General features: G+C 40.1%; 2 long non-coding RNA genes across 6 annotated transcripts; one reads left to right on the forward strand and one right to left on the reverse strand.

The window, feature by feature from the left end:
* Positions 1 to 7,072: 7,072 nt before the first annotated feature.
* LOC111260386 (uncharacterized) lies at positions 7,073 to 13,279 on the reverse strand. 2 transcript variants are annotated; one of them, XR_002680311.2, is made up of 3 exons: positions 13,187 to 13,279; positions 8,776 to 12,487; positions 7,073 to 7,920 (listed from the first exon to the last, which is right to left on the reverse strand). It is a non-coding gene; the product is annotated as an uncharacterized LOC111260386 (long non-coding RNA). The 2 variants fall into 2 exon arrangements; XR_015311045.1 differs by having other exon boundaries at positions 8,776 to 12,737; positions 12,929 to 13,255.
* LOC111260385 (uncharacterized) lies at positions 9,655 to 18,858 on the forward strand. 4 transcript variants are annotated; one of them, XR_015311044.1, is made up of 4 exons: positions 9,724 to 9,805; positions 13,250 to 14,816; positions 17,430 to 17,559; positions 17,915 to 18,858. It is a non-coding gene; the product is annotated as an uncharacterized LOC111260385 (long non-coding RNA). The 4 variants fall into 4 exon arrangements; XR_015311042.1 differs by lacking the exon at positions 13,250 to 14,816 and having other exon boundaries at positions 9,655 to 9,766; XR_002680310.2 differs by lacking the exon at positions 13,250 to 14,816 and having other exon boundaries at positions 9,673 to 9,805.
* The last annotated feature ends 2,396 nt before the right edge of the window (positions 18,859 to 21,254 follow it).

The raw sequence follows: 21,254 nt of genomic DNA on the forward strand, positions 1-21,254 counted from the left end.
AAAGTGGAGTAGGTATATAAATTGCTCAGGCGTGAAAGATCAACAGAGACAGGATCGGTGGACCAAGTAGCGGTAACGTGACTGCTATGTGATAGCTGTCGTGAGAATTGCTTTGCCAAATTTCTAGTATGCAGTAATTTAACTTGGGAACGCGAGATCACGTACGTATATGCCGTCATTAGGACGCAGCATTAGTTTATCTTCTTGTTGGTGATTAGAGGATACATAGAGGAACACATCAGCCGTCAAAGGCTTGCAGACACGGACGTTAACTTTTCAGTACATTTGTCGACATTGCGCGCTCCAGGTAATCGATGCTTCTGAACGGATAATTTTAAATTGCCCGCCATTTTTAGGATCTCGCCCAGGTGAACGTTCATTTGGTCCGATACTTCCGTTAGGGATTGCCACCTATTCACGACAATGCATGATGCTCATCTATTTGTCTAAGATTAACAAGATAACCGGATAAATCGGCCACATTTGAAGTACAGGCTCTGTAGATTTGTAAATGATAAAAAAAAAGAGTTGTAAATGTATGATTTCGGTGAATCGATTTTTTTACTGTAGTCGCTAATTGCTCTCTTTGCTAAGTAAAGAAAATAAGAAGCTATCAACCTCAGAGCATGGTATATCAGCTGGTTAAACAGTTCACCTGAAACACTGAAGCTGTCAGCGAGCGAATTTAACAAGCAGTCCGGTGTCTCCATAACGGAATCACCTTTGTTTGTCGAGGTATTTGCTTCTTTTTATAAGCCTAACGGTAACGTAACATCCTAATTTTTAGTTTGTTTTGTGCTTACACCGCCACTGATCCAGCCCATCGCCTATTCATTTATGTACATGATCAATGGCAAGCAGATTTAACTTATCTTATGGACGTGTACTCTCTATGCCCTGTTCGCTGTCCGTTGTCCCATTCAACATTCTCGAATAGCCTTGGAAACTTCCTGCAAGATTCGGCCGTCTGCTGGCAGCCGCCGCGTCATCGTCATTTGTTGGCTGCAACTGGCTGACATCGTTCTTTTTTCATGTTTCCCAGGAAGATAAAGCCGACAGATTGTACGCCCCTTTTTCACCATGAGCTTTTCTTCCTTCTCCTGCCTTCATCACCTAACTACTACCACTAAACCCGTTTAGAGATCAGCCTTTCAGGGTGCCCATATAAAACTTTCTTTGTGTGGTAATAACAGGCGGTCACCTTGGACGCTTCCAGCCCCGCCAAGGGCAGCAGGACCACGTGCAATTGTAGCCCCTTTATCTGCCATCGCCTCTGGAAAAGCCTCAGAAACAGAAGTTGTTAGTGAACGGCAGAAGATCCAACGGTCACAGAGAAAATAAAAACTCTTTTCTCATAAGAATAACGCAACGGTTCTAGGCGCCCCTTGTGCTGCCATAACCTGTGATTCCCTTGTCTTCCACTACTCCTGCTCGACGTCCGCAAGCCTGACTGTCCAAGTGTTGTGGCCTGGAAGTCGCGGTCACACACCGCTAATGTTACAACCACAGTATCAGCAGGATAAGACAAAGTTATTAGGTATGCGTCCTGCACCGCCATTTGCCTAGACTAGATATACGGTTAAGGAAGTGGTATGCGTTTAGCTGTCCTACCTGCTATTGTCGGATGGCATGGTGTAGCGTTGTTAATGAAAATTTCTGCTGCTGTTATTGCTTATTGTTACTAATGTGACAACACAGCTTTTCTGTAGATCCAGGTTGGCACCTGTCACATCTGTGTAATGCCCCTTATCGGTTACATATGATAGGGAAAGTATAGGTTACCAATTGTTACTATCCAAATAGTTGCAATAGTAGAGGCAATCCAAATAGTAGAGGCAATATTGCAAATGACGATGAGATCAAAAGCTGATCGTGGAAGAAAGAGCGTATTTTCGTTCAACAGGTTTAACTTGTGTGAAACAGTAACGCGTATGTTACTTGAGTATGGCTTCGCTGACGGAAATTTATTGAACGGAAATTCAATAAATCCGAATTGGTGATCTAGCATCAATGTTATCCTCAGGAAAAACCGGCAATATATAAAGTTGATCAAAATGCTTTTACAGTTTATATCAACGCGTACGCTTTAGCTAAAAAATACGTGACAAATATGTCTGACTCCATCGATAACGGCTTGACTGTTAGAAACGATTTGAAGCAATTATAATTTTGAAAAGAAATACTTGAAGTGTGGATTACCCCTGGTTGGGCGTTAAGGTTTTTTGAGTAGTACGAACGATACCATTATTGGGCGTTGCGGTGTTCTCTCCCGTCTAACCTCCTGGAAGCGGATTTTTGCACAACAACGGACTGACTTGAAAATGCAAATAAAACCTTGGTGGGCTGGGCTTCTCCATTCCCCCCCCCCCCCCCACTGTCACAACGCTCTACTATTGGTCAACTGGTTCTTTAGAGAGTTCGTGCATTCTTGAAATAACCAGGAATAGGTTGATTGCTCTTTGTTGGCAGTCATCCATCAACTGATTGAACGTGACGACATATGCTGATTAACAAATTAAGATTACTTAGTTTAGATAAGGCCTGCATGATGTGCGAGTGATTCCGTTGAGGTTGCCGTGCAATTATCCTGCACGGGCTTCGCTATCCACATTTTAATACAAGCTTAAAGATGGCTGACGAGTCTCCACTTACAGGAACAACCTAACTACTGCAGCTGTACATAGCAACGCATTTGTCGTAATGAATCTGCTCTCTTATAGTCTAATTGTTTAATCTAATGAAGTGGTAGCGAGCTCGTTTTATAAAAACTATCCTAAATAGAACGTTTTCTTTAATAATAGAGCTAGGCAGTAACTTGATCGACAAAAATTAGATTGACATGTTCTTAAGAGTTTTTTAAGAAAAGTTTTATCACTTGCTGCCTAAGTCTAACTTACAGATTTAGCAAAACACGTCTCAATTTAGTAAACAAACAAAAAAAAACTACCGGGAATCTACGAGGTGCGATAGACTGCTGACAAATGACTTGAAGATAATCAACTTTTTACAGAGAATCGCTAGAGAAATACCTACTAAACACGTGTAAGGTTTTTGGCGTTCAGCAATAATTTGGTTCTATTTTGTGTTTAGCATCGCGTATCTATAAGTTATTACTGTTTATTACTAGTGAATATTATTACGTAACGGCCTGTCAATTTTTCTACGGAACCGTCAACTCGATGGCGGAAATTTTATTTCCGCAAAGCGTCGTCTAAGCCTACGTTCTGCAATAGCATGTTTACTTGTAATATATCTAGCACTTGACCTTTTTTGTTGTTTAACCTTCTTTGGTTTTTGCTTTCAATGTTTTTATATTCTTCAAGCTTTTTTCTAGGAATCGTAGGCCAATCTTAGTGTTAGAGTCGTAAAGTCTTGTCTTTTTTCGCACCCCTTGGGGTTCTTCGCCGTGGGCCGCTTGCGTGCTTGTTGAATCGAGTCAAATGTATGAATGATTATGTTTGCGTTTAATATAGATCTCTCATATTTTTTCTAGGCTTATAAAATCTATGATTTTGTTTGTTTCTCTGTTCTTTTGTATATAGTGTAACATACGTAAATATGTAGTATAAAATTTGATCCATTCACAATGAATGCATTATCTTCGGGGTTTTGTCTGCCATATTTTTCAAACGTAGGTTTTATGTCTTATAGATATTTGCATAGGTCTCTGTATCATACTGGAACGTTGGTGCTTTCGCTTTATGGAAATTTTTAAACTTCCGCCAAAATGTAGATTGATTTTTTTGCTGCCGTCCTGCAGATATTTAATATTTGTGACAGCTCGTTGAGGCTTCTGCTTTTGAAGCTCAGTTTATACAGATAATAATAATAATTAGTATTACTTTAGGTAATATAAATATTGACTAATGTAATATAATAAATATATGCTTTTCCTAGAAAGGGCTTATGACAATTGTCTTGTTTTTTCTAATTTTATTAGAGGTTTCCTTAATTTGCGTAAGCTTATGTTAAAGAGCCTCGATAATCACTAACAAGATATTCAAGCTATCATTTAGTAAATGATCCGAGGATACGTGTGAAAATATACGAGGAATATCGATAATTACAACTTGGAATTAAATTGAGCTATGGCAACCTATGAGCTGTTCGTGACGCAAAGAGATTAGTTTCCGTCTATTTTACAAAGTGTTATTTGCCCTGAAGGCATACGTATTCACTAAATGAGTTTAGATTACCTACAAATGGACCCTAGTAACGATAAAGGCAACTTTGCGAGTTGGCCCCCTTCACTGAATAAAGCAATATGCTAAATCAGTGGGACTAAGTCGGTACCAGACAATTATTATACTTTATATAGTGGATAGATAGATAATAGTAAATGATTAACATGCACGGAATGCTAAGAAAATAGGGCTTGTCGACAGTAACAAATTTGCTCGCCTCTTTTCCACAGCCGCAGAATAATATTAAACAATAGCTCGCTGTTTACGTTTAACATGCAACTGTCCTCTATATGCTATAGTTAAGGTGTCCTAGCACTTCAACCTGATTTTTGTAAAAGAACAAAGGTCAGGATTGTCCCCTGGTGGAGAACTTAATTTTTTTTACCCTTTACTAATGCTTTAATACAAAAATAGATTTAAGATAAAATTTGAGATATATTTTCAGATGAAAATCATGTCCTTAAAACTTTCCAAAAAAATAGGCCACTAACAGGGTCTTTTGCATATAGGGTGTTACGAGACGTCTATAGCGACTGACAATTGTAATTCTAGTTCCAAACATCCACAATGCAAAGATTCGCGGGCTCAAAGCTAATTAGATTCGTTTTTTTCGCAGCTTTTTGAGAAGTTGCGTTCAAAAAGAAAAACTACAGCGAAGGGTCATTTGATGAAGCCCACTTTCGCTTGAACGTGTACATTGAATTGTTACATTATTTTGGAGCCACAAGAGTGCCCATACGCGATGACTGTTGACTGTTAGGGTTCTCAGAATTAGTATTTGTTATTGCACCCTGGTGTAGTTTTCAAAAGTTTTTTTTTACCATAAAGTTAGCCAAAATTCCGTTTCACGCATAAACTGACAAAGTCCAGCGTCTAAATGAAAATAAATTTTTTCCCTTATTCGTCTTTTGTGTTTCATCCGTAAAGGGTGATGGGGTGCCCTGTAAAAGCGCTCCAAATCTTGTTCTAAAGCACGTTTAGAAAATAATGTAATAATCGAACCCTAAGTAACATACTGAAAGCTTTTTAATTTGAAATTTACGAACCTTTCTAGTTAAAATATAAACTTTTCTTCTCTTTGGTGTATAAAACTTGTCGAGATCCATCATTACAACTGAAAAACCATCAGCATTAAGAAGCGAAATGTCCATTTTGGCGGTTCTTTTCCCCCCTAAATACGGAACTGATGAAGTTATTTGTAATAAGTAGGCAGGGCTGTCCTTAGACTTTAGCACAAGGCTCTTGTTCTTAAGATCTGCCCTCAGAGCGTATGCTTCGAGAGCGTCCATCATGCTGCAGGATTTTATCCAGGACCTGTTTCCAGTTTCTTAAACAAGTCAAGAGATTCAAATGCATTAATCATAAGTAAGTTAATTATTATCAAATCATTAGGCAGCGTACGTTTTACCTAAGACAAACAATCAGAAGATTATAAAGCCTATCACCTGAAGCAAGTCAAATTTCTAAATATATTTTCAAACCGATTCTAACGGTGTCTGTGATTTTTTGTTTGTAGGCCTAGGTTGGCTGGCAAAGGCTACTTCGGATAGGACAGCTTTGGAACAATTAGGTCGAATGATCGAAGACTTCTCAATGAATCGTACTATTTAAACTGAGTACATACGTCAATTTTTACCCCAAAAGAAATCGATTAGTAAACGGGATAGGTGTACAAGGGTCCATTTAAGGTTGGCTTATTGTTTTACCAAAATGTATAGAGTCTTGTTGACAGTCGGACAATTTACGCTAGTTAGTGATCAAGATTTCCAGTCACATTTTTCTTCTGTAAGAACTTCCTAAACGTTTCTAAACGGTTTGTAAACACACTTTGAAATACCCTACTAAACATTTCCAATCACAGTCCAGCAGACCGTCTAATCAGCTTCTCTTAGTGAGAACTGAATAAGCCTGCTCACAATAACTATAAAATAGCCTGATGAAAAAGAGTGTATCTGGGTCAATACAAATCTTCTGGAGCACTGTAATGAAGGCTTAATTGTTAATGTCATTTATGATGCGGTTTCTTTGTTAAAACCTGAATGTGGGTTCCGCAATATTTAGATCGAAGCGACTACATTTTTTTTTTTAAATAAAGAAGCAATCAGATCTTAATCTGACTGTTTTCGAGCGGTCTATTTTGATTTTCCATGCTGTTGATTTTAAACATAGCAGTGAGAAAGAAAAATTACTTTCTTACTGAATGAGGTTTAAAAAATACCGTGTTTTACTTTTCCCCGATTTCTTCTATTCTGTCAACCTCTTCACCGCAGCAAGCGAATTTTTTTCAACCTAACTCTTAATACGCCTCATAAAGAGTATATACACGTGCAGAGGCATACGCACAGCCATGCACACGTACGCAAACATACATGCACAAAGATATACAGGTACACACGCGAACACACATGCATACGCACGCCAGTTCGTTGGTAAAATTTAGCCTACAGACCCAGCAGTGCTTTGTATTAGTCCTAAGCGGCCCTTGGACTAACACAAAGCCCAATATCAGTGAAATATTTGGCCTTGTGTTAGTTTTTTTTAACCAAAAGTTTTTACCAACAACAGTTTTTTAACCTTTTTCTCCATGAGATGTCTCCATTTTGCGCTATGTTTTTTTTCCCTAAACTTAACTCCAGTTTCCATTTCTCTTTACCCCGTATAAAATGTGCCTCTATAAGCTAAAGTGAAAGGCCGCTATTCCTGTTGCTGTTCGATGGTCCGTGTCAAATGTCACCGTGCTGTTTCGTGAACGTAGACGCCAGTGATAAAGGAACAATGGAAATGAACGCGGCAAAAAATCATTTCCCAACCTAGTACTTCCCCTCTTTTTTTACCTGTTTCTTTCTAAAGCGCCCTGCGACGCGCTAAAGCAGGAAGGAAGCTTGCAATTAATTAGACAAGTGACTTTATTCACGTTTAGTGTTTTTTTCTCTCGTTTGCTTCTGTTCATCGTAACTGGGCCTTTAACCTCCCACGTTTGAAGTTATTCACTCCTGCTTCTGTTTCGTGGCATGCGATTTTGCAGCCGACTTCGGTTGCTGTTCAAAAAGTCGTTCGCGTCTTCTAACGCCGAACAAACTCGATGTCTCGGACTTGGACCGGTCGAACGATTGCTCTGGCAAAGAGGAACGTGAAGGAAGGAGGCGATGGCGTTGGACTATCGGCACTGCATTGGATCGCATTTCCTCCAGAGAGGAAGGTCTGCATCTTATGAAACTAATGGGTGTCATTTGGTCGTATAACCCGCGACGAGAGATGCAGTTGTAGTGATAGTTGCTCTGGACGTCGTCGTCTTTGCAACAGTCGTCATGATAATATTTTTAGTTGTTTTTATTATGGCGCTGTTAACCATCACCGTATGTCAGGTCATTGCGTTCAGCAACGGTCGCATTTTTTTTGGCTTACCATAGTTGCGTGCCCGTAAAAACGCATATAAGGATCAGGCGAAAACGGTCTGTTCGCCAGATGTTTGCACGAAGGCAAGGCCAGAATCCCGTCAGGGTACAGTTGTGATCGGATTTCTTCTCCGCTGATCCATGGATCGGTAGGCCTAGGTAACGAGAAGCTGCCTACGCATTCCCGCTCGTCCGACTTCGCTGGCCAAGGACCATAAAAATCTACTTCAGGGTGAAAGCTCAACGATTCCGCAATGACGACTGCGCCCCACTTGCGAACGTAAATTGTGGTCACCGCGTTAATTGCGCATTAATCCATTTTACGACGATCGCATAAACCACTAGATCCGTTAACGGGAAGGTGAATGAGAAAATAGAAGAGAGGGACGGAACATTAGAATGCATTAAATTACGAAGGTTTACATCGTGTTATAGGGAAACGAATCACAAAAAAAGTATCTAGATATCTAAATTATTTTTGAACCTATCTCCCTCCCTATTCGTCCAGTCAACAACAGTTAGTAGGGCTGGGAAATCAAGAGGTATGCTATAAATTTGTAGAAATTCTAATGATAATTTTAAGTTATCTATTTATTATTTTAACAAATCTTAAATGCAAACAGTAATAAAACAAATACATTTAGCTGCTGGCGTCAGTCAAGCAAAATATTTGAGAGTGTGGACGCCTAATATGCTTAGCTAATTACTTGCAGGTTTTTGAAATCGGCTTTTTTTTCGTTCGGTGTAAGTATGTGTTTTATTATATAAATTCATAATTATATATATGTAATTTTTACAAAAAAAGCCAACTCATTATATATCTAATTAAAACACACAGAACTAGCAAACTGAACAGTGTGACATCTCAACAAGAATGTAATTTCCTAGAGCTGTAACAAATGTCTGGGTCGTAAATTAGGTCATTTCCTCCTTACAATACCCGCATGCAATCGACGTATACAGTTGTGATCCAGCTTTTTAATGGAACTATTGTTAGCTTCTATCTCAGCAAGCTTGTTATAAGTATAGCGACGCAGGCAGGCAGGCAGGCATGAATGTCGAACTGGACGTGCTACATTGATGGACACAGGGCAAGGTTAGTTACCCTTAATATCGATGAATGTTAGATTAGGCCGTCGACAATTGTGGGAAGGTCGGAACTTCCAATAGCTCACCACCACTCTTTAGACAGTTACCTGAATCAGCACAAGATCCGTATGCTTACGCAGTAGGCCCACTCTCTGGCCGATTTACTTCTCATGCACCAACAGACAATAACAGGTCGGTCTGCAAGACGTCCACTCGATCTCGCCGTAACATCTCAGTAGATGCAGGCTTCAATTTGAGCATTATTTGACACATATAGAAAATCTTGTTGCGAGAAAACCAGAGCTGCTGCTCCCACTGTTGCACAAGTCATTGTAGTACGTGAACAAAGACCTGGAGTCTGCTCCGTTGTAATACTGGCCACGCATCCAAACGCACGTCGCCTTGGATGAACCCAACAGAAATAGCGGTCAGTATCGACGTTGGAACTTGATTGACCGATCCCAGTGACCTTGACTAGTCAGTTGACTTTATGGAAGTGATTTCCTCTAGCAAATTATGCTATTTTTATGAGACGTACTTTAATAGTGCTGTTATTAACTTGTCTACGTAGGATATCCTGACGGCCTTAATAATGTTCGATTCTATCGGCTTTGGCGCAATTCTGCCGATACTGCAGATGCAGGCTCGCATATAGCCTATATTTCATGTAACGTCTAACCTGTATGTAATGATAAATTGAATGTATAACTATAAATACAAAAAAACATCGTCGCATGATCCAAAATCTTGCAAAATTTATCAATATATAAGGAGTATTTAATATGACTGTTGTTTTCATACGTCACAAACATCGACTCGACTCCAGTAGAAAGCTAGCATCTAGGGCCAACGTAATTACAGATCCGATGTTAGCCATTAAAGTTCTAACGACGAATTCATGCCATTCCCTGTTTCCAGTGATTTTTCGTTCTACAGGGGCAAATCGAACCAGTAAGACGGGTTCAATGAGTTAATCATTGGCTGAAGGTTTTGCACTCGTCCACTGTTTGGGCGTCATTCTTCACCCCTCAAACGCCCTATTATGCCCCTCTCATCGTGCACAAAATCCCGAACCTTCACGATGAACGTGCTCTTCAGGTCTGGGTCGCTGAAACACGTTGTCCTGTTTAATTATCGGTAATAATACAGCCATCAGAAGCGCGTTGGCGGCACAATTCGACAAAAAAAAATAACAGAAGTAGAACAAATATAAACAACAGTGTGCAACGAGCAGGTAATGGGTGGAAAGTGACTGACTGACTGACTAACTGACTAAATACTTACGTCATTGTTGAAGTTAGCTGCGCTTTTTGTACGTCCTTTTTACACTACATATCACATGCGCTAGTATGATGTCATGGCCACTTTTTCCCAGCCATATATGAATCAATAACAATAACTGCATATAATAAACATCCGTAGTTCTGTTTCAGCAAATCTCTGGATCGAGCGAGTATACGAACGAAATATACACTTGATGCTTCCGTTTGTAGTTTCTAATAGCAGACCGTCCCTAAGCTCTAAACTTAACTTAATGAGCATAAGGGCAGTACGTATACGTATTTCACACTTTTGAGTGTTAGTACACTAAGATAAACTACTTTTCGCTCCGGCTATCTTGGATATGTTTTTTTCTGTTATTTTTTTTTCTTCAGTGGACTTTTCTACCTCTAATTCAACTGAGTGGCAGGGGCTTAATTTTCGTAGAATGATTTTATTGGTACTAAAAAGCATTTGTCTTTACGACATAAGCTCGGAAAATTCTACTGTCAAATCGAGAAGTCAACTGCACTTCCCACGACCAAATATAGCCTATTTTACTTCGCGTTCGATACTCCTTTAGCATTTACATTGGACCAGTACCTGGCTGATTAAAACTCCGCAAACGACGTATAGGAGTTATTAGGTTAAGGGATGGTTTGTTTGTTTGTTTGCTTGCTTAGAAAACTTTCGATATCTGTTGAGATCGATCTATTCTCTTAAATCGTTTTCTTAACGTGTCGTTTTAGACTGAATATCAGTCCACTTCGTAACAATCGCTCGGGCAGAGTTCTTGCTTATAGTTAACATCCAACATACACCGACCAGATCATCAGTGGATTTCTCAAGTTCTCATAACTCAATTTTGAAAACACAAACCCCTTTTGTTTGCTAATTGATCAATCGAAGAATAATCATCGAGGATATAGAGTCGATTGCCATCACATGTCAGAGGATGAAGAAGCTTATGAATATGAAAACCATACGTGACGTAATACTGCAGTACACACAATGCTGAGACCGGAGCGATGATGCCTGCCTTTACAACAAAGTACGCTACGGTGTCCTTCATTCTGTTGTTAAAAAACAAACACGTTTTTTCCTATATTAATATACATAAGCATTTTGAACTTATTGCAAGCGAAAGAGGTATATGATTTGCTGTTGATACATTGTTAATCGTTCGCTATCGACTAAAGTAACCAATACCAATCCTCTGTTGCCATCTTGAAGAAGATTTACTATAGCACGAAGCGATGTTCACGGCACGGTTTTATGGGTGACAGGTACAGTTGTTGCAAGCGTGCCTGAATCAGTAATAGGCAAGGCCGAAACCTCTCGTCTCGTTCGCATTGAGGTGTCAATTATTGACATTATCGTGAAGTAGCCATTACAATTATATATCGCTTAACTGATAATAACCGAGGATGACAGTGTACAAAGAGGCGGATGTTTTGACATAACCAGAATCTAATTTTCTTTTAAGTTTGAGTATTGCCGATCCACGAGCGACTGATGGATCGGACACAATTCGTTATTATTCCCAATGAAAAATGTTATAAGGCGATACACTCATATGTGATGCATTCTAGGTTTTGGTTTCGGATGAACTGAATCTCTTAGTTACGCTGATTTACAATTACCATTTTCATCGTTTTTTTTCAAATACAAGATTTGTTTATTACTAGTTTGTTTGACGAAACAAATCTTTCTCTACCCTATTTATTATAATGTTTATCTATTATCCCGCTTCGATTCGTATATCTGCTATACTAAATATCATTACCAAAAGACTTTCGAACTTTCTGCACTTAAGTGTTCTTTCAAGCATTCACTTGTGAAAGGCTTTGGGTCCCCAGTAATCTACACTTACCCTAATAACCTTCAATGAATGCACAGTAACAGGAAGTTTAGTCCAAGTTCAACTTTTCGTGTTCACTGTTCAGCCACCCCTCTAAAGCATTACTATCCAGAATAGTTTTCTATCGTTCTTTGTTAATGTGTGTATATATCGATATATATGTGAGGATAACCATTCCTTCCAATGTGAATAACATGACACGGGTGTGTTTCTTGTGTTTTATATTGGGAGCGATAGAACTTCGGCTGCCTTTACGCTACCACTGAACGCAAACGGTGTCATTTTGTAATGGCGAAAGCGATCCTGCTTGAGGTCCTTGTCCTGCTCTGACTAAGGGAATCAGCTCAACTAACCAGCTAAGACAGATTGTTTCCCGCATCTCGAAGCAGCTGTTGCCACCACTATAAATCCTCAGAGGCACTGAATGGTGCTTGGCAAGGGCTAGCTTCTTCCAATTAAAAGGATCACTGCACCTATGAGGCCTTTCACATATACGAGTGTTGTTTTGGCTGACGTAGGGCAATATTTTCGCCGTCGAAACGAGTTGACGAGTAAGTAAGAATTTTGTGGTGTCTCGTGGACGCTTTTAAAAATCGTCGCCGCGATGCCTTGGACTTTGCACAGTAGACCTTGAGAACTGTGTCTTCTTCAGTATTCACGTTAGAAGAACCTACACTGCCCGACACGGACCCTCCTGTCTAGACGGATAACAAAGCAATAAAACGGCAAACACACAGACAACTAACAAACCTTTCACTGTTTGTCTACTGCACGTAGCTTTCAGAGGCTTTGTTATATCTACAAGTTAGTGTATTAATTATGGGACAAGCATAACGTAAAATAAGTGACGCAAGAAACGATCACTGCGTCCCGTTCCTCAGACTTCCTGTTCTCGTCATTCTAGCGTGAGACAAGGCACAGTAGCGAGCGCATTTTCTACTCGTGTCCCTTGAGAAGAGAAATTTTTTGTCAATATGATTGTTATTAACACCAACACAGCTCCGTAATATTGCAGTGAACTGAATACGAATATAAAAATATAATACAAACAACAGCTTACCATTTCTCACAATATTTAAAAAAATTAAATCAAATTATCCCGAGGTTTAGAGAAAAATCGGCACTTATTGTTGACTGACCTTTTTCCAGATGTAAACAACTATACGTATCTGGTTTAGAGTCAAAAAAGCAGTAAATTCATTCTTTTAGCAGCAATGCTGGCCAGTGGCAGTAACGGCGCTGTAGTAAGAGCAGCTGTGGATGTCATGTACAATTTTTCCGTACGTATGGCTCATTAAAAGCTCAACGAAACATTCAGAAAAAAAAAGAAAGATACGTCGACAATAGAGCAAAGGCAGACGTTCACCAGGCTTCGAATCTGCGTAAAAGAAACCTACACAGGCTCTCTCGCTTGGTTAGTGATGAATCTCTCAGACTTTGCTAAGTGGCTCGTCTTGTAGTTGCAGCAACGCTGGTATCACCATAACTTCACCTGTCCTACTGCTATCGGTTGCAAGCAGTCAGCACGGCATCACTGATACCAGCACAGTTTCTTGGATCATGGTCCCATTCGTCCCCAATCCATTGCAAGGATAGTGATACGCCTGTATTCGTCCGTCACAACAGCCATATCTGCGTAGAAACAGAGGATTGGCCTGTGACGATAGAATGGCAAAAGCCAGCGCCGTTAAAGATACGTAGAAAGGTTGCTACTCGGGCTTCGTAACCGAATCAGACACTCGAGGACATTTGGTGGATGCGCAGCAGCGCTGGCCACGTGGTGGGATGGGATATGAAAATATGGATGCACAGGAGAATGCACTTTGAGGTAGTCTGCGACTTATAATTGACCTAGCGCCTATGTAAGCGAGTTGTAAGAATAGCAATACTCTAGTACCGTTATCTTTATTGGGACGTAGGAGACAGAGTGGATGGCCTTACGAAGTAAACTGAAAAGGCAGTTTCAGCTGGGCTAGAAGGCGATCAACAACGGGTAACGGATAGAGCGGGTTACTATGCGGGTAATGGTGGGTATTCACTCTCTGTCGCGAGACATCTACAGGAACAGATACACAGCATGAACCTGTTAATGATCCTTTGCCTAATAATCACAAAGATAACGAGAGTATCGTAAGCAAGGTGAAAAATAGGGAAGAAGATGGAGCTTGTTATTATTCTATCATTGCTTGGTACTATTATGTTACTCTATACTAGGTTGATTGCTAAGCCTACGATGACGTATTGATAGGCCTTCTGCACAGGTTTTTAGATTCGCTCCCGTGGGAACTAGACAAAAGCATGTAATAAACTACTCAACTAATGTGGGGGCCAGCAGCAGCACAATAACCGTGAGAATTGATGCGATTATTAAGGTATATATGCTATATTTAATTTTTTTTGGCAATTTTTGAGGACAAGTGAATTTCGTTGGGGTTGATGCTTAGTACATGTCTGTGTGTGACAGCACTCTGAATCCTCTTATAACCGAAGAGGTACTTCGACGTCCATGCTAAAGATGGTCATAGATAGAAATGATACAAACAACAATTAAACACAATTGGCATAGTTAGCAGAAGCAGTCGATAGTACCAATACTTCTATCTCCATAGATCTATTAAGCCCTTTACAGAGACCTGCCAGCAAATGAGAACACCAAATTGTCCCTAAGACATCTCTCCAAATTGTATTGTGCTGGTATCAACCCGTTCCTTAGTAATCCTGCTACAGTGATGTTGCGCTAGCGTTGGCCACACACCGAAAGATCAGTCGTTGAGTTGACGAAAATAAAAATAAATCGGCAAGTGGAGATAGTTTTCCGCTTGGATGCAGATCGGGACAGGCCACGAGAACAGGCCATTGGGTCGTCTCCGAACGGTAAAATAAAGCATAGCACTCAGAGAAGCACGGATACTCTGAAGGGATCAGAAATGTCCGGAGAAGCAAGGAAAATACTATGGGAACAACCATGCGGCTTCAACTACGGAGGGGTGCCATGGACACGGGCGCGCTCATCCAGGCAAGTTGACGGTAAGCAGCGGCAAAGGTTAGAGTATCAGCGGCGCAGGGACTTTGCAGTAAGAATTTTGCACCGTCTTAGTGCAAGGCAACGAGGCGAGGAAAGAAGGAACATTGGCAGCAGTAGTTGAGCAAACAGGGCCTGTAATAAGCGTTAGCAGCGATTCGAGGGAGACAAGTCGACCAAAAACAACACAAGTAGAGCCAGGGGCAAACGAACTACGGGGTAAAGACAACTCAGACCAGTTATAACAGCAGCAATGACGAGGATGACAGCAGCGGGCAGCACGAAGGGCAGTGATTTAAGCAGTACAACAATAGAGATATTAATCTATATGAAATTATACCGCTGGACGATGAACAAGCCTAGGTTTTCGGGTCTTTTTTGAACCCCTTGCCTTTTCGCCGATATTCTACTCTTTGTCTACTTCGATGTAATATCAGGAGGCGTTTACTTTCCTCTTTAAGTCGATTGTAATCGCAATTTTGTTGTGTCGAGAACGAAATTTACGTTTAGTCTAGGTAGCAAAGGTACGTTTTCGGTATTTAGTTTACTTCACTGTTGACCGAGGCTAAAAAGCTATTGAAGTAACTTAGATCACGCGTTGTGTATGGCCATACGGCAGTATAAATGCAATAAATACTGAAAGCACTAGCTGACACTGTCCCAAGGTACAATTTGGTAACCAGTAAACGGTTATCACATAATTAAATAACTTGTTAAGTACAGAGAAGCTCCTAACTTACTTATTAATCTAATCAAAGTTACCAATAAGAAAGAGATATACTAATAGAAAATATGAACACATGCACGTGAGTCGTATAATAATCGAAAGCTGGAGAACTTGTTAGCGTCAGGAAAAACCTTCTTATCTTCAATAGTTACTTCTTATAGAGACTGAAACGGTGTTGCGAAACAAATAGTGCGCTGCCATTACTACCAAACTTATGTCGGCTACATACCAGTTTTATATGCTGTCTGTATATATATATATATATATATATATATATATATATATATAGAGCGAGAGAGAGAGAGAGAGAGAGGGCTGGAGAGGGGGAGGGCGAGAGAGAGGGAGAAACACGGCGTTGAGGAGTATGTGTGTAACTTCGATATGTTGCACTAAAACTTGAATACTTCGAAAATAGCAGGATTGCCTTTTTTTAGGTCCATCATGTTTATCATCAGGATTTTATTTGTAAAAGGAACATAGATTGTCAAGAATGAATATCTTTAATATGTCGAATTTATGTTAGGCTAGATTTGGTAGAGGGCAAGCGGCCGCCAAACTCACGCGAGGTTAGCTCTTGGCAGCTAGGAAATACTGCTTTCCTATATATTAGTAATACCTATAAGGAGTTCGTCGGAATATTTCAATTTTATCTAGAAATGCAGTATTGAGTGTTAGATGTATCACTTCCAAAGATGGTTATTTTAATTTAGAAAAGGCAGACTTACGATTAAAACCATATTAGCTCTTCGATAACGTCTGTAGATGACATTTTTTCTAATTAAGAGTCTGTGTATAAATCGACGTCTTAGAAATTTTAATATTAAAACCGTTTTTCACCTATATGTCAAATTTCACTTTGTCTCGTGTTCAAAACCCCTCTGACATAGAGCCTGATTGAAATCTGACTATATCTGGTCTGAATTCTAGGCTATATTAAGTTTCACGTGTTATTTATCACGGTTTCGTTTGTCTACGACGAGACCAAGAGTATGCCGCGGTCGGATCCGAGTACAGAATCAAACCTATTTCTCTTTGGGCAGCAGCTACCTCTGCGCTGTAACAGGACGGAGCTTCACCTAGCAACATGTTATTAGATTTAGATCTACATTATCACAATTGCTAAACATGTAAATATAAAGGAAAATTTAGGTGAACAAAACTACACATCATAACATTCTATTTACAACAAGACATTTGTTGCGTATTGGTTTAGTATGGAACATGACAAACATTACTTTCTTTTATTTCAATATGATGCCGTTTTATTAATCTTTTTTTATATTTAAGAGGCGTCTCCACCTTTTGAAATTTATAACCATCTTTCGGATATCGTTATCCGCGTTCCTAGCAGTCAAGCTGCAGTCGGTCGAAATCTCTCAGTCAAATCTGCACGAAGATAAAGTTCAACTTGAAACTACTATTATCGCCATATTAACATTGCTTGAAAAATTTACTAGCAGATTTTACACATTGAGCCGTTAACTATAAAAGCTCAAAAAAGGAATTTTCAAGTCGAGAATAGGTCTTGTGGAAAATTTTCCCTAAAGGCGACTACGAGGAGCTAGGATACAACTCTAAGCGTATAACTAGAGCACTCAGCTTTCAGGTACATAAAAGTAACATTTTTTCATTTTGGTCAAATAGTAACATTTGATGATTTGATGGGGGATCTTTGTGTTTCCTTTATTTTTAGCTCTTACGTTCCGACAGTTACCTATGCTTACACCAATTTTTGATCGTAACAAGAAAAATGATTCTGTACCATAACGGCAGATGGTATTATCATTAGGTAGATGTAACGACACTGTCAGAGCAACATCCTAAAAAATATACGGCATCAAAGCTTTATGCTATATGTTTGGTGATCTAATGCAACTTTTGTCTATTACAGGTTCATAAGTCAAAGAAAGCTGAAGCATATTATCAACAAAAAAAAAAAGCAACCTAGGTTCGTAGAGAGAGGTATGCTACTGCCATTGGCTGACAATGCTCGATCTCACAGAAACCATAACGGTAAAAATGTAAGAATTACACTTAAAGGCTTTTTGTGTATCATTATATTTGTCAAACATTGCTCCCATAGGTTACTATTTACCTCAAAATTTTGATAACTTTTTCATAGAACAATTAGCCAAATCAGAATACGATATCGAAGATACCTCTGACTCCAAGATAAGTTACCGTTAAATTGGCGACAGGCAATTAGGCAATAGTAATGACTGATTAAAAATTTAAAAAAACTGTCTTACCAAAGTTCGAGTTCACTACGCAAATGATTACACCTAGGAACTTCAATCTAAGCTAAATGTGAGTTGCCAGTAGCTGTCTATTGTGTGTTCAATTCTTTTTCACCCAATGCTCGTGTCTTCATTACAGACCGCCCCTCCATTTGCACGTGTCAAATCAGTTTCAGCCAACCTCTAGCCTAATCGTAGGGCGCATACGAAAAAAACAACAATTAGAGAAAACCTACAGCTAACCCAGAAAAATAACGTTAACCAAACGCAGAAACTCGTTCGGGCGAAGGTGGAGCATAGGCTGATAATTTAGGGGACGCGTAAACGATTCCGCAGTGAGTCAAGGCGATAGAAAACAAAAAAGGAGAAGCCTTAAAATAGAGGAAAAAAAAGGTTCGTCCGATTTCTTTGTTATGTTCAATTGGCAATACTGGGCAGCGCTCCATGGCTTATCTTGTGATACAGCTAAACAATGCTTTTCTATCCGGGCCGCTTGCTGTTACATGACTGACTAGAGCTTGCCGCAACGCTACGAACGACATATCCAGGCGGCGACATGGATTACTATTGAAGCCTACCATTTTCACAAGAAGCAGTAGCGGCAGTAACAAAAACAGCTGGGTGTATTGTTGTTCAGGACGCCGTCGGTCAGATTGGAGAACGCCTCTTTATGCGGCTCAGTGTTGCCTGACTGTGTCGGAGGCAGATGTGTCACTGGTTGAGTATGGGAAGAATACATAGATGAAGGTAACGGAAGAGTTAGGCGAAACTAGCCGGCCAGACGTGTCTACCAGCGCGTTACGAAGCCATTCGTTAGCCGTTCGTTAAGCTAATGGTAGCAAGTCACTTGGGACCGTCGCTCATTTACAAGTGCCTAAGAAGAATATATTCGTTCTTTTTATTGCGTACACATTCGGCCGTGCGTATGCAATGTAGATCACGACCCGTCATGCCCAGTAATTGTGTCCAGAGAAGACATATTAATGAATAGAAAATATCAAAGGTAATAAAGGTTTGTTGGTAAAGTATAACGTAGTAGTTGAACCCAATGTTCTATACTAGCGCGTAACTAGCTTTACGTCAATTATGGTACTTATGTTAATTATGGCTATGCATTGAGGAACCACTCGATCAGGTCGAATCTGTGTATATGCGTCTATTATATATATATATATATATGGATTAAAATAAGAATTTAAGAAAACTGGCAAAATCAGTTCTAAATACGCAGAAGTTTTGCGAGGAGATAAAATTTCACGAAAAAGCGTTACGCTGGGAAAATGTAATCCTGCTTACCGAAAATATGTTCCAGTGGAATAGAGAGCAGCTGGGTTTCAAAGGTAAGTGGAGAAAATAGGTCCAAAACCAGTATCAGACTAAAGCCCAACCAACGCTGGCTGTGTATAAATTATTTTCTATAAAAAAAAACAGTACAATAGTTGAAGTAATATTTTTTTTTTGTAATTCCTCAATGCACTTATTGTACAAACATTATGCCGACTCTTAGACTAGATGTAAACTCGCTTCATGTACCGCTACGGCTCGTATTGAACATATACAATTCAACGCAACTCTGTTCCAACCTAAAAAGATGGTTTATATGTTACTCACTCAAGTCTGCGACCGTTTGCACTTCATTAACCTCAAAGCAAGGTAATTTTACGACAGTAAGCAGCTATATAATCATATTAACAAATGTGCTGTACAATGTTTGTATCAAGCCCGATGATATTGCTGTTGATGATGATCGTACTGACAATGATGATTCTGATGACGATACTCTATATCAGATAAGTAATTATCTATCTATATACATGACCGGACAGAGGCCTGCAATAACAAGAATTGTTTATATGATTACGCTGGTTAGGCCTGTAGCTTCGGGCACAACGAGGAAGAACACCACCTGTACCAGCTGTAGTGTCTCACTCCTGATACTGGCCACAACTGACCGCTATACGTGTGTCTATTTCGCGACTTGTTTCTCAGAGACGAACGACTTGATGTCACATGACCGTAGCAGCGGCAGCAGCTTAAGCGAAGGCCACGGCGGGGGCATTCCTTCCTAAATTCCCTCATTGATTTCCCGTAACTGCGGTCGACTAACTGCTGGCAGCCTACGGGAAATTGGCATAGGAAAAGTTCGTAGACTCCGACGGAAAGGGACAGAAGAAAAAAGAACCCCGAGGGGTTTGGAAGCAGGGAAGGAGCAGAAAAAGCCTTGACCAAACAGGAAGACCAAATGACTAAGGAAGCAATGGGGAAAGGAACTTCGAAAGGGCGGAGGAGAAAGTAAAGATTGGATGGATCAATTGTGCAATCCAATAGCCAACGCTTCGGCCTAACTCAAACTAACCAAGCGCCAAACCCGTTTTTACACTGTATTGAAGGAGAAAGGCATGTAATAAAAAAAAAGTTGAAGAAGGCTGGAATACGCCCTGTACTGCTCAAGTATCCTCCAGCTCCTCTGATCCAACACTTCAACGCTGGCGCAGCCGTCGGCCGATAACGGCGGCGTGCTCAAAACTATCTACTCCACACTGTAGTGATGGTCATCATTGCCGACTCCCGCTCTGTACAGTCTCGATGTGCTAGCTCCTAATCTCTACGAACTGCATTATCTGCATCCGTATGTTGAGTAAAGATGTCAGGCCACTTTGCTATATTGATCCTGACACGGGTTTGCGAACGCAACACGCTGGACTCCAGTTGATGGAACCGATAGGGCTAAGCACGGGATAGCACATAAAGAATCAGTCCACGAAGTGCTTAAAATAGATATGTTTCGGTTAACTTAAATATATTTATTACTGAGCAAAGCCGTTTTGAGAGTAGAGGTGCTCGTATATAATCCGGGATTTATGCGAGTCGTGAATTTAGCTTTCGATGTGCTGGAAAAAAGATGGGCAGTTTTGCCCAGCCCTTCGAAATAGGCAACTGGAAAGGCATAATCTAAAATATAATGCAGCCGTATTCGAAAGATAATAGCAAGCATCTCCAACATAGACAGCAAGATGCGATACGAGAGCTCAGCAAGACAGTTTGTATACCGGTATTCAGGCCTAGCATAGGAAATGGAAAGCAGAACAATCGTAGCCTGAATATATTTCACTGCTTGGAGAGGCTGTTAACCAAAGAGGCAAGGGATGCCCACTTTCCACATCTATGAGCCTAACCCTGTCAGGGGTGTAGCAGCTGAACACAATAACTAAACGACCAATATCGTGGGGTACGGAAGATAGTATTAATCCGCGGAGGCGATTCATTGATTGGTAACCTTGTCATTTAATTCTAACTAAGTAACTAGAATAGATAAATGAATGACAACTCGTCGTCACATCGTGAGTAATACCATCGTTCTGAGGCGACAAATCATGCCGGTAGTCACTCTTCTACGCAGCATACTTGTTGACATTTCTGACATCAAAGAAGCTGTGAAGAAAGATCAATAAAGTCTTAAAGGAACAGGCTTTTATCGG

Source organism: Varroa jacobsoni, unplaced genomic scaffold, assembly GCF_002532875.2.
Source record: "Varroa jacobsoni isolate VJ856 unplaced genomic scaffold, vjacob_1.0 scaffold_433, whole genome shotgun sequence".
Classification (NCBI taxonomy): Eukaryota; Metazoa; Arthropoda; class Arachnida; order Mesostigmata; family Varroidae; genus Varroa; species Varroa jacobsoni.